Source organism: Rhinatrema bivittatum, chromosome 3 (genome assembly GCF_901001135.1).
Source record: "Rhinatrema bivittatum chromosome 3, aRhiBiv1.1, whole genome shotgun sequence".
Lineage (NCBI taxonomy): Eukaryota > Metazoa > Chordata > Amphibia > Gymnophiona > Rhinatrematidae > Rhinatrema > Rhinatrema bivittatum.
In genome coordinates this window covers 316,626,474-316,644,508 of record NC_042617.1, presented here as the reverse complement: position 1 = coordinate 316,644,508, position 18,035 = coordinate 316,626,474, and the positions used below count along the sequence as shown (strand labels likewise).

Below are 18,035 nucleotides of genomic sequence, written 5' to 3'. Positions count from 1 at the left end.
AACAGAGAGTAGGATTAAATGGACAATTTTCTCAGTGGAAGGGTGTGGGTAGTGGAGTGCCTCAGGGATCTGTATTGGGACCCTTACTTTTCAATATATTTATAAATGATCTGGAAAGAAATACGACAAGTGAGGTAATCAAATTTGCAGATGATACAAAATTGTTCAGAGTAGTTAAATCGCAAGCAGATTGTGATAAATTGCAGGAAGACCTTGTGAGGCTGGAAAATTGGGCATCAAAATGGCAGATGAAATTTAATGTGGACAAGTGCAAGGTGATGCATATAGGGAAAAATAACCCATGCTATAGCTACACAATGTTAAGTTCCATATTAGGTGCTACTACCCAAGAAAGAGATCTAGGCGTCATAGTGGATAACACATTGAAATCATCGGTTCAGTGTGCTGTGGTAGTCAAAAAAGCAAACAGAATGTTGGGAATTATTAGAAAGGGAATGGTGAATAAAACGGAAAATGTCAAAATGCCTCTGTATTGCTCCATGATGAGACCGCACCTTGAATACTGTGTACAATTATGGTCACCGCAACTCAAAAAAGATATAATTGTGATGGAGAAGGTACAGAGAAGGGTGACCAAAATAATAAAGGGAATAGAACAGCTCCCCTTTGAGGAAAGACTAAAGAGGTTAGGACTTTTCAGCTTGGAGAAGAAACGGTTGAGGGGGGATATGATAGATGTGCATGAGAGGTCTAGAATGGGTAGATGTGAATTGGTTTTTTACTCTTTCGGATAATAGAAAGACTAGGGGGCACTCCATGAAGTTAGCATGTGGCACATTTAAAACTAATCGGAGAAAGTTCTTTTTCACTCAATGCACAATTAAACTCTGGAATTTGTTGCCAGAAGATGTGGTTAGTGCAGTTAGTATAGCTGTGTTTAAAAAAGGATTGGATAAGTTCTTGGAGGAGAAGTCCATTACTTGCTATTAATTAAGTTGACTTAGATAATAACCACCGCTAGGGATGTGAATAGTTTTTGAACGATTAAAATTATCGTCAGATAATTTTAAAATCGTCCAAAATCGTTAGAGTGCACGATACAATACAAATGCCCCCGATTTATCATCAGGGGCATTTGTATTGTATCGTTAAATAGGGCGCGAGAAAACCGGCACACCAAAAAAACCCTAAAACCCACCCCAAACCTTTAAAACAAATCCCCCACCCTCCCGAACCCCCCCAAAATGTTTTAAATTACATGGGGTCCAGTGGGGGGGGGGGGGATCCTGACGCGATCTCCCTCTCTCTCTGGCCACGGCTGCGTTGAGAAATGGCGCCGGTGGCCCTTTGCCCTTATGTGACAGGGCAAAGGTAGCGCCGGCGCCATTTTGGTTCCTGGCTCCCGACGTCATGGGTGCAGGAGATCGCCCCCGGACCCCCGCTGGACCCCCAGGGACTTTTGGCCAGCTTGGGGGGGGGCCTCCTGACCCCCACAAGACTTGCCAAAAGTCCAGCGGGGGTCTGGGAGCGACCTCCTGCACGCGGGCCGTATTGCCAATCTTCAAAATGGCGCCGGTGCTACCTTTGCCCTCACTATTCAACACTGCAGAAAGCACCAAAACAATTTCAGGCTAACTTTAAAAAGAGCATGCATGGGCCTATACATACATGTATCAGCATGTGAGCGGACATATGCTGCAATTTTAAATCATGCGCCACTTGCGTGCGTATGTTTTAAAATCTCTCTCCCATGCATACGATGCGCCTAATCTTAAGCTATTGCTTGAGAAAATGTACTTCACGTATTTTTCCTAGGACTTTGGCGGCTTTTATGCCTGTACTTAGGTGGATTTTAAAACATGCCCACTCGAGAGACAACCCAGTTTTTCAAATTAGTCCACCAGTTTGCCCAGTTAATATCAATGTTTTCAAGACAACTCTGTTTCTACATCCTGCATGCACCTCAGTTGACCCAGTCCTCTCACCCTGTCCTTTAAGCCCTAAAACTAGAGATCTATAGATTTGCTCCTCATCTGGAGCAGCAGAAAAGTTACATGCATATCAAGCCGACATGTACCATGTTCTCTGGTTTTAAAGTATGGAGTTATGCGTGTAACTGTTGGCCCTTCCCTGGAATGCCCATGCTCCGCCCATTCCCTGCCCCTTCCAACCCTTCGCGGCTTTTTAAAACCCACGTTGCTTAAGGACATTTTTGCAAGAGCAATGCTTTTAAAATCGAGCTCCTTATGAAGTTTTTCCTTCTCTCCTGCCTGTTCTAATGTAAATGCATTTCAACATTGCGGTATCTGAATATATTTATATTGTACACCGCAGAGAGCACAAAGATACATCTCTTTCACTAGCAGCAGTGTGTGTGATCAGGACACCCTGCTCTCTCTCTGGTCCCCTTACTCATGAGCTTGTCTGCATGCATTTCTCCTGCATTGGCCCAATGAAGCTTCCATGAAGCATTTATAATTGCCCCAATCTGGTCCGAGAGGAGCCCCTAACCAGTGTGGTTTCCAGGATATTATCCACCATGAATAGGCATGAAAGTACGCTTCCTTTGTCTATCTCATGCCTATTTATGGTAGAGAGCCTTAGCAAGGGGCTCCTGTAGGACCAGGGTGGACACCACTGGGGGGAGGGGGAGTGGTCTTGCTTGTTCTACCCCCATGTATGAAGACATATTAGCCACCATTTTCATTAAGACAGGGGGGATCAAAGTGCACTCCCTGAGGGTGAAGACTGGTCTATCCCTAATTAATACACACTGCCTCAACAATATGAAAATGTAACCTCACTTCAGGGAAAGGGCTGAATCCTCCTGGGGCCATAAACATCCTGGGGCTGAATCTCAATGTTCCTTTCACCAGTCCTGTTGCCCCAGTGTGTGGGGGAAGGGTATCCTTCAAGGCCCAGGGTATGGATGAAATCCATTCCTTGTGTGTTTCTGTGGCTCTTTGTGGCAGGTACACTGACTGGACTCACTGGTTGGGTGTTCAAATAAAAGTTTACTGTGATTTGTTGCAAAATAATTTGGGTGCATAAAGAAGAAGATATCCAGGTACAGCCAAGAGTAGTTATCTTCTTGCAGGACAGATTTAAGGTCTCCCTATCTCTGTGGAGGTGTCCCTCAAGGCTTGACCTTGAGGTGGGCTTACCCTCCATGGAATGGAATGGCTGGGGGTGTCCTAGATGTGGATGGATCCCTGTCCGCACAATATCTGAGGTCCAGCAGTAGTTCTGATCTTCAAAACCTGTCAGTGCCCTGTGTCCCGGGATGAAGGTTCCTCTAAGTGGTTTGCAGATGATAAAATCCCTATTTTCTCTTGATGCCCTCTTCAAAACCGATTGCTGTACACCTTCCTGGAAGATAGGATCTTAATGTGGCAGAAAAGAAACTTCCTTCCCTAACCTCAAACAGACAAAAGCAGAAAAGGCTTCTTCCTTCACCTCTAGGTCACTGCCACGCTTCTTGTTCTGGGTGAAAAGGACACACCTGGCCCTCCTAGGCAGGAGAAATATCATCCCTGAAAAGGCACAGGCCTTCACCAGAAAAATTACTCAAAAAACACTGGAAAACAGCAATAATTCCCTCCCTCTCTCTCTCTCTTCCCCCCCCCCCCCCCCCCTTCCACTGGGCAGTGCTTCTCCCTTCCTGTTCTCGGCTGGGACTTCTGATCCTTCCAACTAAAAGTTCAGACTGCCACAGCACAAGCTAATCTCCTCCTCCCTTATGCTATGGGAGCTCACTATTCCAGACATCCCCAAAGGAGGTGCTCTTACGAATGGTACGCCCCTTCTCTCAATCTCGCTACCAGAGGGTTTAAGTAGGGCCATCTAGTGGAGACTCTCTCTACAAATCTCTCTCGTGCATATTAATTAATTAGGGATATCCTGGTTTGTGGCTATCGAGGAGTGCTGCCTGGTATCCCTGATATAAGTGGGTGATGTACAGGAACTCTGCAATCAGACCTTTACCTTGGCTCCCCTGGCTCTGGCTTGGCACACTCTTTCCCAATGTGTTATGAGCCCATATCCCCAGATCTGTTCCTGGTTAAGGAGTAAAGCCCCACTCAGAGTCTACTGCACCTGCCTGTCCTTGTGTTCCAAATGCAGTCCTCTAAACTTCTTCAACACTGAAACTCATCTGCCAGCTGCCTGTCCATTTGCCCGAGGAATTGCGATCTCTCACAGCTTGTTTTTATTATTAACAAGAAGGAAACCAGCACAAACTCCCCCAGCAAATATAACAAATCTATCAGAAGCGCATCCTGCAGGGTTTCATTCTGAACTCTGAGCCAACATGAGGCAGGGTGGGGAGAGAGGTGGCATGGAGTGGGGGGGGGGGGGCATTTTCTGGAGACAGAAAGCCCTTTGTAGGGAGGGTTTCCTGAACTCGTTCTATTTCATGTGATCTCTCACAGAACAGTTTCGCTGTTTTGATGACTGCTCAGAGGCACGTTAAGAAAAGCTTCTCCATGGGCAGAACATCCAGCATTAGTTCTGCTCGTTACATAAACATCTAATAATCCCAAAACTGACAGGAGGATTCCACTACAGTAAAAATGACATAAAATGCAATTGCCTCACATCTTACAAAAGCAGATATCTGCTCCTAGGTCTATGTGAAGAGGTGCCATGCCTGTCCTTATGATATCGAGATACAGCAAACGCTGGACGTGATGGGGGTGATCATTCTTCTGTGGGCCGGCTCACGCCTCTGCCATGCCTCTTACTGCTCTTCACTTCCTTCCCAAAACCTTACAAACCTGACAGCATAGTCTCATCTTATTTATTTAATAATTTGTATATACCGATTTTTCATGCGAGCATATCAAATCTGTTTACAGTAATTAACAAATATTAATTTAAAAATATTTGCATTTCCAAAAGAAGAAAGGAAGTAGATACATAGTTTCATAATGTAAATAAAATAGTAAACTAAAGATAAAAAATAGTAAACTAAATAATCATAAAATTTAAACAATTAGAGAGGCAGTATAGTAAGAGTAGAGATAATAATTCAAAAATATACATCACCTTGGTATAAAATCAGTAGTTTGAAATCATTTAGTTAACAGCTCTTGGAAGGCTTGTTTGAATAGCCATGTTTTAATACCCTTTTTAAATAATTTAATGTCTGCTTCCAATTGTAATTCCTGTGGTATAGCGTTCCAAAGTTGGGGTCTAGCAATAGAGATAGTTCTCTCTCGTACATTATTTAGATGTGCAATTTTAGGGGAAGGAATTGGTAACATCTCTGTTCCGGTTGATCTAGTGATTCTTTAAGGGATATGGAAATGAAGTGATGAAGTTAACCATTCAGCTTTTTCATTGTAGAAAGTTTTGTGAATTAGGGACAAGGTTTTATGCTGAGCCCTGTATTTGACCGGCAACCAGTGAAGTTCCTTCAATATTGGGGTGATATGCTCAGATCTTCTAGTTCCTGTCAAAAGTCTAGCTGCTGAGTTCTGCAGAAGTTGCAATGGTCTTGTGACATTTGCTGGTAGGCCTAAAAATAGTGAATTGCAGTAGTCTAATCTTGATAAGACAAGTGCCTGTAAAACAGTTCTAAAATCCTTTGGGAATAGAAGGGGTTTTAATCTTTTGAGGATATTTAATTTAAAATAACCATCACTTGTGATTTTTTTAACGCAAGTTTTCATTGAGAATTAGCAATCTATGACGATCCCTAGGTCTCGTACTTCCAGGGAGATGGGGTAATTTTTAGCTGCTTCTTGGATTTAATTTCTTTTGTCTTGCTTAATTTAGGTGAGATGTATAGAATTTCAGTTTTATTTGTATTTAGGGAAAGATTCATTTGGGTTAATACTTTTTCAATGGTAGATTGGTATATATTAGGGATGTGAATCGTTTTTTGACGATTTAAAATATCGTCCGATATATTTTAAATCGTCAAAAAATCGTTAGGGCCACGATACAATACCAATTCCCCCGATTTATCGTTAAAAAATCGTAAATCGGGGGAAGGGGGAGGGCAGGAAAACCGGCACACTAAAACCCACCCCCGATCCTTTAAATTAAATCCCCCCCTCCCGAACCCCCCCCCAATGCTTTAAATTACCTGGGGATCCGGCGGTGGTCCAGAACGGCGGCGGTCCGGAACGGCCCCCTCAATAGAATCGTGTTGTCTTCAGCCGGCGCCATTTTTCAAAATGGCCGCCGCAATATGGCGGCGGCCATAGACAAAAACGATTCGACGCAGGAGGTCGTTCCGGACCCCCGCTGGACTTTTGGCAAGTCTTGTGGGGGTCAGGAGGCCCCCCCAAGCTGGCCAAAATTTTCCTGGGAGTCCAGCGGGGTTCCGGGAGCGATTTATTGCCGCGAATCGTTTTCGTACGGAAAATGGCGCTGGCAGGAGATCGACTGCAGGAGGTCGTTCAGCGGCGGTCCGGAACCCCCGCTGAACGACCTCCTGCAGTCGATCTCCTGCCGGCGCCATTTTCCGTATGAAAACGATTCGCGGCAAGAAATCGCTCCCGGAACCCCGCTGGACTCCCAGGAAAATTTTGGCCAGCTTGGGGGGCCTCCTGACCCCCACAAGACTTGCCAAAAGTCCAGCGGGGGTCCGGAACGACCTCCTGCGTTGAATCGTTTTTGTCTATGGCCGCCGCCATATTGCGGCGGCCATTTTGAAAAATGGCGCCAGCTGAAGACAACATGATTCTATTGAGGGGGCCGTTCCGGACCGCCGCCGTTCTGGACCACCGCCGGATCCCCAGGTAATTTAAAGCATTTGGGGGGGGGGGTTCGGGAGGGTGGGGGATTTAATTTAAAGGGTCGGGGTGGGTTTTAGGGGGGTTTAGTGTGCTGGCTCACGATTTTAACGATTTTTCACGATAGTTTACACACCCAAACGGCAACAATACGATTCCCTCCCCCTCCCAGCCGAAATCGATCGTTAAGACGATCGAGGACACGATTCACATCTCTAGTATATATCCCAGAGTTTAAGAGTTTGGTCAATAGATTTTTCGATCAGTATTAAAATCTGAACGTCATCAGCATAGACAAAATGTGTTAGACTGAGGCCTGATAGAATTCTGCACAATGGAAGCATATAAATATTAAAAAGGGTTGAATATAGAGAGGATCCCTGTGGTACTCCATACTGGAGATCAATTGGTTGTGATTCGTTATCAAGAAATTTTACTTTGAAGGTTCCATTTTTTAAGTAAGAGTTAAACCATTTTAGGGTGGAGTCTTTGATGCCTATTTTGTTAAGTTTATCCAGGAGGATTTTATGATTAACTGTATCAAATGCTGCTGAAATATCTAGCATGATCAAGAAATAAGTTTGGCTGTTATCGGTTCCTCTGAGGATGATATCTTGTAATGAAGTTAAAAGGGTCTCAGTACTAAAATATTTTCTAAATCCATGTTGTGCCAGATACAGGGTACTGTGCTTTTCAAGATAATCTGTTAGTTGATTGTTAATTACTTTCTCAAGAATTTTTGAAATACAAAGTAAACTAGAAATAGGTCTTAGGTTTGAAAGATCATATGAATTGGATTGTGGGTTTTTCGTGATTGGTTTCACTATGGCGGATTTTAGAATGTGTGGGACATTCACTTCAGTAATAGAGAGGTTAATTATATTGGCAATAGGTCTGGAGACTATGTTGGTGCTGCCGCACAGGGAAGTCACTTGTACTTTTTCAGGCCAAGAATCAGTCCATGTATAGCATCTTTCCAGAAGTAGCAGGCTTGAAAGGAAAGCAAAGCACAGAGTCACACATCAGGAAGCACAGACACAGGTGTGAGAGGAAAGCAAAACATGGATTCACACCCCAGGAAGCACAGACACAGGTGTGAGAGGAGAGAAAAGCATGGATTCATACCCCAGGAATCACAAGCATGCCAAGACAGCAAAGCAGGGATTCATACCCCAGGAAACACAGACACAGGCGTGAGAGGAGAGCAAAGCACAGAGTCACACATCAGGAAGCACAGATACAGGCATGACAGGAAAGCAAATCATGGATTCACTCTCCAGGAAACACAGACAAAGGCGTGAGAGGAGAGCTAAGCAAGGATTCACACTCCAGGAAGCACAAGCATGCCAAGACAGCAAAGCACAGAGTCACACATCAGGAAGCACAGATACAGGCATGACAGGAAAGCAAATCATGGATTCACTCTCCAGGAAACACAGACACAGGTGTGAGAGGAGAGCAAAGCATGGATTCACACATCAGAAAACAGAAACGCAGACATGTGAGGATCAGAATCTTTCCCTGATATGTACAACAGCAACAGTACCCTAACACATACGATAGTATCTTATCCTAACTTCTACTGGAGTAAGTGTATTCTGATACATACTGTATCCTAGAAATCTTACCCCAAAACTTCAGTAACTGAACGCGACATGCAGTATAATATTCTGAGTCATCAAGTGTATTCTAATTTTTACACTATTACTAACTACTTGATATGCACTACAATAACTGTACTCTGACATACACTATAAGTAAGTGCACTGTGACTGTGATGGTACTCTGACACATACTACCTATTTATGTGGTGCAAAAAGGATGACAATGAAACTGAAAACTTTCAAAGTCTTACAACCGGTGTAACTAATCTGATTTACTAATTCAAAGCAAGGAAGAGTCAGCAAGAATAAAAGAGACTTTATGCCTTGGCCTGACTTCCATTTTTAGTTTTCTCTACATAACTACAGCAAAGATATTCAAAAGTGAGCAGCAAAAACGTTATTGATACTGAAGCAGATCAGAGGTGAACAGCAGGACTGGCAGCCCATTCAGAGACAGTTCAAAGCTGAGCAACAGTTTCAGTGGGGCAGCAATGTGATTCCCTGCTAATAATGAACTGGTTCATGAGCGAGCTGCTGCAGTTCAAAAGCAAGCAGTGGGATTGGCTGGTGCACTGAGTGATTTTAAAACAAGCAGCAGGATTGTTACTGACACTGAACCAGCTTCAAAGGCGAGTAGGGGGATTGGAGGATGGTAATGAGTTATTTAAAGACAAGAAGTGGAATTGTCTGGTAGGGATGTGCATTCATTTAAAACAAAACTGCAAAACACGACAAATGAAGCTAATTTGTTTCATTTGTGGGGGCCCTGAAATGAATCGGGGCCCCCAAATGAAACAAATCTTATTCAAAGCCTCATCTATGGCACAGGCTGAGCCCCAAAGCAGGGGCTGCGGCCTATGCTCGAGCATGATGCTGGCACCTCGGTCTAGGCCCAAAAGCCATGGCCTCACCTAGGGCCTAGGCTAAGGCCCAAAGGAGGGGCTGCAGCCTAGGCCTGAGCGCCATGCCAGGGTCTCAGTTGAGGCATGTGCCAACGCCGGGTCCTCAGCCAAGACACCCAAATATTAAAAAAATATATATTTTTAAAAACGTATCTTATCCATCAGGTATCTGACGAAGGCTGGGTCCCAATGCCATGACCCAACCCAGAGGCCGAGTCCTGATGCCGGGTTCTCAACCCAGACCAAGCCCCAATGATGTGACCAGAACCAGAGGCTGGGTCCTAACACCGGGGCATAGGCATAGGTCAGGGCCCTGGGCCAGGTCCGAAGCTGCAACCCGACCAGGAAGCCAGGTCCCGAAGCCAAGGCCTTGGCTCAGACCCACGCCCAATGCTGCAACCCAACCCAGAGGCTGGATCCCAATGCCGGGGCCTAGGACCAGACACAGGCCTGACACTGAGGCCTTGGCCAGGAGGCTGGGTCCCAACATCTGGGCCTTGGCCCAGGGTCAGGCCCAGGTCTTGGAGCCTCTTCTTGGTCCTCTTCATTCTTCAGCACTTATAAGCCAAATGATGCCGTCCTCTGGGGTCACACCAGAGTTAATTAACTCCGGCTCATTCACCGCAGCAGATGGCACAATTTCTTTTGCAAGTGCCAAACAATGAAGAGAATCAAGAAGAGGCTCTGAGGTCTGGGCCTGACCCTGGGCTGAGGCCCAGGCATCAGGACCCGGCCTCCAGGTCGGGTGCCAGCATTGGGCTTGTGTCCGGCTGAAGGTTCCAGCAATCGTACCCTTCCTCTGGCCTGGGTTCGAGCCCCAGCATCGGGCCTGGGTCTGGCCCGAGGCCCTGGTCTCTGAGTCAGGCCATGGTATCAGGTCTGGGTCGAGGCCCCAGCATCAGGAACCAGCTCTAGGTCAGGCCAAAACCTCAGCCTTCAGTAGGCTGAGGTCACAGCAATCTATTGCGCCCTCGGCCTATGGAAGGCCGAGACTTTGGTGAAGCTGGCGAATCCCCACCGGACTAGATATCTGGGGCTGGGGGGACCCCGGTCCTGGCATTTTTTCGGGTGGATGGGTGGGTGGGATGACACAGGAGGTGTAGATTTTGTTTTCTGGCTGTTTTTGTTTTTTGGGGGGGTTTTTAAATTGTTTGATTAGTTTTTTTCTCACGAATGAAAATGAAGCAAACAATCCACAAACTGAAATTTGTGGGAATAAACCTCCTAAAAACAAACCGAAAACAAATTTTTTTCTTCTGCACATCCTTATTAGCTGGTGGTACTAAGTGATTTTAAAGACAAGCTTTAGGATTGTTACTGACACTGAGCCAGTTTCAAAGACAAGCTGTGGGATTGGCTGATGGTACTGAGTTATTTTAAAGATGAGCAGCGGGATTGGTTGATAGTTCTGATGATTTTAAAGACAAGCAGTGGGGGTGTAGTACCATCCACCAGGCCAGAATGAACAGCCAGATGATGAAATGCTAACAGAACTTAGGGAAGCTAACAAAAATAGTGACACAGTAATAATGAATGATTTCAATTACCCCAGCATTGACTGGGTAAATGTCACATCAGGACATGCTAGAGAGGTAAAGTTTCTAGATGAAATAAATGAAATCTTCATGGAGCAGTGGTACAAGAACCTACAAGTGTGGGTGGGGGAGATAGTTAGACCTAATCCTTAGTGGAACACATGATTTGTTGTAAGAGGTAATGACATTGGGGCCACGTTGCAATAGTGATCATAACATGATCAAATTTGATTGCTAACTGGAAGGAGGATATTAAAGAAATCTATTGCAATAGCATTTAACTTTCAAAAGGGAGATTATGAGAAAATGAGAAAAATGGTTAAGAAAAAACTGAATGGAGCAGCTGCAAAAGTTAAGCGTTTACATCAGGCATGGACGTTGTTTAAAAATACCATCTTGGAAGCCCAGATCAGATGTATTTCACACATTAAAAAAGGTGGAAGGAAGGCCAAATGACTGCTGGCATGGTTAAAAGTTGAGGTGAGAGAGGCTATAATAGCTAAAAAAACATCATTCAAGAAGTAGATAAGTGATTCAAATGAAAAAACAGGAAACAGCATAAACACTGGCAAGTTAGATGCAAAGCATTGATAAGGAAGGCAAAGACAGAATTGGAAATGAAGCTTCCTGTGGAAGGAAAAACTCATAATACATTTTTTTTCTGGTACATTTGAAGCAAAATGCCTGTTAGGCAGTCAGGTGGACCATTATGTAATCAAGGGGTAAAAGGATTGGTAAGGGAGGACAAGGCAGTAGTGGAGAAATTGAATTAATTCTTTGTTTCAGTCTTTACTGAGGAAGATGTAAAGCAGATATCCATCTTAGAAAAAATCTCTGTACAACCACATGCGAGATAACATCACATTTAAACTTCCCCAAATGAGCAGTGATATAGCCTGATACCAGACCTCATACCATGGCATAGTAAGTAATGCTAATTTAGCATATATTGAATCTGCCAGTATGTATAATCATAGGTCTTTAACATTTAACATTTTCTTTTCATTTTTCTTGCTTCCGTGCAAACAACTTGTGAAAATTTGTGAAAAAATAAAAATTGCTTTAAAGAACGTGACTTGTTCCATTCATTTGATCAAGTTTTTGATCATTTATATCTTATTTAATCAGCACTTAGCTTTAGTAATGGTAGTGAAGAAACGCCATATTTTTCTTCAGAGGCTAGTATGGAAAAGCCCGACACTGGATCCGTGTTTCGGCGCGTGCCTTCGTCGGGGGCCGAAATAACTGTTAATGTAAAAGAATATGTATCAAACAACCTTAACCAAAAAATATCTTAAATACTTATCAATTGTAGTGGGAATTCAGCAGTACAACCATGATATTGGAGCGGCTGGAGGTGGCGGCTTCTGCCGGTACTACGTTTCTTCCACACAGGTGAAAGAGAACGCGTCATTTCTTTTAACCATTGACTGACCAATCATCGTGTGCTACGTGAATACTGACGTCCAAAAAAACTGCAGGCATTTAAACCAAAGAGAACCATTCGACCGAAAGATTGAGTCCCATAGGCTGTATTGTATTAAGTTTAAAGATCCATTGCTGTTCTCTGATATTTAATAATTTTTGTGGATCACCTCCCCTCCCTGATAGTTGGATCACATCTATCACCCTCCATCTCAAATCCACAAAATGGTGTTGTTTTAAAAGGCAGTGTGCTACAATTGGAGCTTGTAATTTACCAGTTTGTAGACAACTTTTATGCTCAATAAGTCTAGTCCGTATTAAACGTTTGGTCCGACCAACATAAAATAAATCACAGGGACATTTGATGATATATATCACGTGTGAAGACTGACAATTCGAATAAGTTCTTGCCGACCATTTTCTTCCTTGGGAATCCGTCCAATCTGGACCTGCTAAAGTAGTAGTACAAAAAGAGCATTTTTGACATGGCCAATGGCCAGATGGTAAGTCAGATACGTCATTGTTGACAGGTGAATAAAATGAATGCGTTAAGATTTCTCTCAAATTCTTACCACGACTGTAAGTGAATATAGGCAGTTCAGAAAAGATATTATAAGTCTGTAAAACATGCCAATATTTTCGTACAATATCCGCTATTACAGCAGATTTTGATGAATACCGTATAGTGCATACCAAAGGGTGTACCTCAGAATTAGACGATTCATCTAGTAGTAACCATTGGCGATGTGCATTCGATGCACGTTTCCATGCTTTTCTTACAATGCCAGAAGGATAATCACGTTGTAATAATTGTGTTGCCAATTGCTGAGCCTGTGAATAAAACTCTGATTTATCTGTGCACAGACGTCGTAGGCGGAGAAATTGTCCAATGGGCAGATTCCTTTTCAGACTATACGAGTGCCAACTAGAGAAATGCAATAAAGTATTGCAATCTGACGGTTTTTCTATACAATGTAGTAATTAAATGATCATCTTGTTTAATGATCATAATATCCAAGAAATTGATGTACATATGATGATGATGTAGAGTAAAAAATATATTATTGTCAACAGAATTCAACCAATCTAGAAATGCATTAAGATGTTGTACACTACTATGCCACAGAAAAAAAATGTCGTCAATATATCGGACCCAATGAGAAATGTGTATGAAATAACTGGAAGTATATACATGTGTAGATTCAAAATCAGCTATAAACAAATTGGCCAGACTTGGCGCCATGGTAGTACCCATGGCAGTCCCATGAATCTGTTGATAGAAATTTTTGTTAAAGATGAAATAATTTTCTTTGAGCGCTATCTCTGCCAATTTTAACAAAAATGTGGTGGGAATCCGATGAGGTCTTATTCTAGTGTCCAAATTCTGTTCCAAAATAGTCAGGGATTGTTGCTGAGGAATACTGGTATATAATGCACGAATATCTAATGTAACAAGAATGACATCTGAGGAAAAGTGAACCGAGGCTAAAATATTCAGCATCGATTTTGTGTCCTTGACATACGATGTAATCTGTGGTACCAATGGTTGTAAAAATTTGTCAACGAACACAGAAAGTGGTTCAAGTAAAGAGCCTACTGTACTGACGATTGGTCTTCCCGGAGGGTCCACATTGTCCTTGTGGATTTTAGGGAGCATATAGATGGTAGGAGTGGTATAAAGTGTGTTAATCAAAAAAGATTTCTCTTTTGAGGTAATAAAACCAATTACAAAAGCATCTTCAACTATTTCCTCAACCTTCAAAAGTAAAGATGGGCCCGGATCTTCAGATAATAATGAATTATTACAATCAGAAACATGTGCCATAACTTTTTCAAAATAATATGTACTGTCCATAACGGTGACTGCTCCTCCCTTGTCAGCTTGTTTTATTGTTACAGATGACATATTTTTCAATTCAATTAGTGCATCATGTTGTACCTTCAATAAATTGTAACGGGGTGGATCACGAATACATTCAGCAATCTCCAAATCATGCAAAACCAAGTCCATAAAAGTTTTTATATGTGGATCTGGTGGTCCAGGTGGAATCCAACGTGATTTCGGAGCCACTATGGAGATATCAATCATCGGAGGATGGTTATAAAAAAATAATTTGATTAATAATTTCCTGAAAAAACTGTATAAATCACAGCGGGTTTGAAAAGGATCATAAAAATAAAAAGGAACGAAAGACAATCCTTTAGACAATACCTGTGTTTGAGTAATGGTTAGATTAGTAGAAGATAGATTTATGACTGTTGGTTTTGATTGCTCTGTGAACGTGTCTGTGGCCGACCTCCCGTGTCTGTCCAAGCCCGGGAGCGATTGCGAAAAAAACGGCGCGAAGACCGTCTATTTGAAGATCTAAAATTATTATATCTTAAATCATTAGATCTAGAGTTGTCATATCTTGCTTCTGTACTGTTCAAATTAGTCGGAATCGAAGGATCTTCATCAGAGCCAGAAGATGATTCATCAAAGCCAGCGAAGCCGACTTTTCTTGGTTTCGGAGCATTTTTACGTTGCCAAGGGTAAATGGTCCCTGCTGCGTAATCTTTTTCATCCCTTTTTAGTTTAGTAATTTTGAATTGTCGGATTTCCATCCTGAATTTTTCAATAGACTTAAAGTTGGCTGTCTCCACAGTATACAAATATAAGTGAGTCTTATTGGTACTTTATAATTTCATTGACTCTACGTTTTTGTGATTTAATCATTTAACATCATGTGGGCCAACGTTTTCAGCTATTCAGAGCAGCACATTGCCCAAGCATTACAGGGTGCTTTGCTTTTGGATGAACCTATACCTGTCGAGACACAAACTTGGGAAACACTTCTAGAGTCTGCTAAAAATCTTATCAAACTTGATTTACATGTTGCCACCTTACTACAATATATCAAGTTAGAGATGATACCTCGTGGATTACGGATTAATTTGTCACCGTCAATATATGGTGATGATGATGAATTTGTCAAGAAGTGGATATCCATCCTGAACAAATGTTCTCTTGACATTATGTTATTGATTGTAGAAACGACTAGTAAGCTAGCTGCAACTGCCAAAACTTTATGTTCTGATACAAAATCTACATTGCAAATTGCTGAATCCCTAGAGGAATATGACAAACATCTTCATGAACATAATCAGTCTATTGAAAAATTCAGGATGGAAATCCGACAATTCAAAATTACTAAACTAAAAAGGGATGAAAAAGATTACGCAGCAGGGACCATTTACCCTTGGCAACGTAAAAATGCTCCGAAACCAAGAAAAGTCGGCTTCGCTGGCTTTGATGAATCATCTTCTGGCTCTGATGAAGATCCTTCGATTCCGACTAATTTGAACAGTACAGAAGCAAGATATGACAACTCTAGATCTAATGATTTAAGATATAATAATTTTAGATCTTCAAATAGACGGTCTTCGCGCCGTTTTTTTCGCAATCGCTCCCGGGCTTGGACAGACACGGGAGGTCGGCCACAGACACGTTCACAGAGCAATCAAAACCAACAGTCATAAATCTATCTTCTACTAATCTAACCATTACTCAAACACAGGTATTGTCTAAAGGATTGTCTTTCGTTCCTTTTTATTTTTATGATCCTTTTCAAACCCGCTGTGATTTATACAGTTTTTTCAGGAAATTATTAATCAAATTATTTTTTTATAACCATCCTCCGATGATTGATATCTCCATAGTGGCTCCGAAATCACGTTGGATTCCACCTGGACCACCAGATCCACATATAAAAACTTTTATGGACTTGGTTTTGCATGATTTGGAGATTGCTGAATGTATTCGTGATCCACCCCGTTACAATTTATTGAAGGTACAACATGATGCACTAATTGAATTGAAAAATATGTCATCTGTAACAATAAAACAAGCTGACAAGGGAGGAGCAGTCACCGTTATGGACAGTACATATTATTTTGAAAAAGTTATGGCACATGTTTCTGATTGTAATAATTCATTATTATCTGAAGATCCGGGCCCATCTTTACTTTTGAAGGTTGAGGAAATAGTTGAAGATGCTTTTGTAATTGGTTTTATTACCTCAAAAGAGAAATCTTTTTTGATTAACACACTTTATACCACTCCTACCATCTATATGCTCCCTAAAATCCACAAGGACAATGTGGACCCTCCGGGAAGACCAATCGTCAGTACAGTAGGCTCTTTACTTGAACCACTTTCTGTGTTCGTTGACAAATTTTTACAACCATTGGTACCACAGATTACATCGTATGTCAAGGACACAAAATCGATGCTGAATATTTTAGCCTCGGTTCACTTTTCCTCAGATGTCATTCTTGTTACATTAGATATTCGTGCATTATATACCAGTATTCCTCAGCAACAATCCCTGACTATTTTGGAACAGAATTTGGACACTAGAATAAGACCTCATCGGATTCCCACCACATTTTTGTTAAAATTGGCAGAGATAGCGCTCAAAGAAAATTATTTCATCTTTAACAAAAATTTCTATCAACAGATTCATGGGACTGCCATGGGTACTACCATGGCGCCAAGTCTGGCCAATTTGTTTATAGCTGATTTTGAATCTACACATGTATATACTTCCAGTTATTTCATACACATTTCTCATTGGGTCCGATATATTGACGACATTTTTTTTCTGTGGCATAGTAGTGTACAACATCTTAATGCATTTCTAGATTGGTTGAATTCTGTTGACAATAATATATTTTTTACTCTACATCATCATCATATGTACATCAATTTCTTGGATATTATGATCATTAAACAAGATGATCATTTAATTACTACATTGTATAGAAAACCGTCAGATTGCAATACTTTATTGCATTTCTCTAGTTGGCACTCGTATAGTCTGAAAAGGAATCTGCCCATTGGACAATTTCTCCGCCTACGACGTCTGTGCACAGATAAATCAGAGTTTTATTCACAGGCTCAGCAATTGGCAACACAATTATTACAACGTGATTATCCTTCTGGCATTGTAAGAAAAGCATGGAAACGTGCATCGAATGCACATCGCCAATGGTTACTACTAGATGAATCGTCTAATTCTGAGGTACACCCTTTGGTATGCACTATACGGTATTCATCAAAATCTGCTGTAATAGCGGATATTGTACGAAAATATTGGCATGTTTTACAGACTTATAATATCTTTTCTGAACTGCCTATATTCACTTACAGTCGTGGTAAGAATTTGAGAGAAATCTTAACGCATTCATTTTATTCACCTGTCAACAATGACGTATCTGACTTACCATCTGGCCATTGGCCATGTCAAAAATGCTCTTTTTGTACTACTACTTTAGCAGGTCCAGATTGGACGGATTCCCAAGGAAGAAAATGGTCGGCAAGAACTTATTCGAATTGTCAGTCTTCACACGTGATATATATCATCAAATGTCCCTGTGATTTATTTTATGTTGGTCGGACCAAACGTTTAATACGGACTAGACTTATTGAGCATAAAAGTTGTCTACAAACTGGTAAATTACAAGCTCCAATTGTAGCACACTGCCTTTTAAAACAACACCATTTTGTGGATTTGAGATGGAGGGTGATAGATGTGATCCAACTATCAGGGAGGGGAGGTGATCCACAAAAATTATTAAATATCAGAGAACAGCAATGGATCTTTAAACTTAATACAATACAGCCTATGGGACTCAATCTTTCGGTCGAATGGTTCTCTTTGGTTTAAATGCCTGCAGTTTTTTTTGGACGTCAGTATTCACGTAGCACACGATGATTGGTCAGTCAATGGTTAAAAGAAATGACGCGTTCTCTTTCACCTGTGTGGAAGAAACGTAGTACCGGCAGAAGCCGCCACCTCCAGCCGCTCCAATATCATGGTTGTA

The 18,035-nt window shown here is 41.9% G+C and overlaps 1 protein-coding gene across 2 annotated transcripts in view; it reads right to left on the bottom strand.

The window, feature by feature from the left end:
- HS3ST5 (heparan sulfate-glucosamine 3-sulfotransferase 5) overlaps positions 1–18,035 on the bottom strand; it is a 348,445-nt gene that overhangs the window by 252,705 nt on the left and 77,705 nt on the right. The window lies entirely within an intron of this gene.